The sequence below is a fragment of the Pygoscelis adeliae genome, unplaced genomic scaffold (genome assembly GCF_000699105.1).
Source record: "Pygoscelis adeliae isolate BGI_AS28 unplaced genomic scaffold, ASM69910v1 Scaffold93, whole genome shotgun sequence".
In the NCBI taxonomy this organism is placed as follows: Eukaryota; Metazoa; Chordata; class Aves; order Sphenisciformes; family Spheniscidae; genus Pygoscelis; species Pygoscelis adeliae.
Genome location: NW_008824469.1, coordinates 461,790 through 462,053, shown reverse-complemented (window position 1 = coordinate 462,053; position 264 = coordinate 461,790).

Here is a 264-nt window from a genome sequence, read left to right as displayed (position 1 = left end):
ATATTCCTTTATAAGCATTTTGAATACAAAAATATTTTGTCCACTCAGAAACACAATCCAGAAGCTTTTAGTAAAGGCTCCTTAAATAATGGCAAGCAAATGCATTGAGGATCCCTGAAACAGAGTGAGAGAGAAAGACAAAAAAAGAGAGAAGCAGTTATTTTCCATTCTTATTGGAGAACATCCTATTAAAAAAAAAAAACCAACACGCAAACATTATTTTTTGTAATATCAGTAAGCTTAATAGCAGAGAGAAGAATCCCT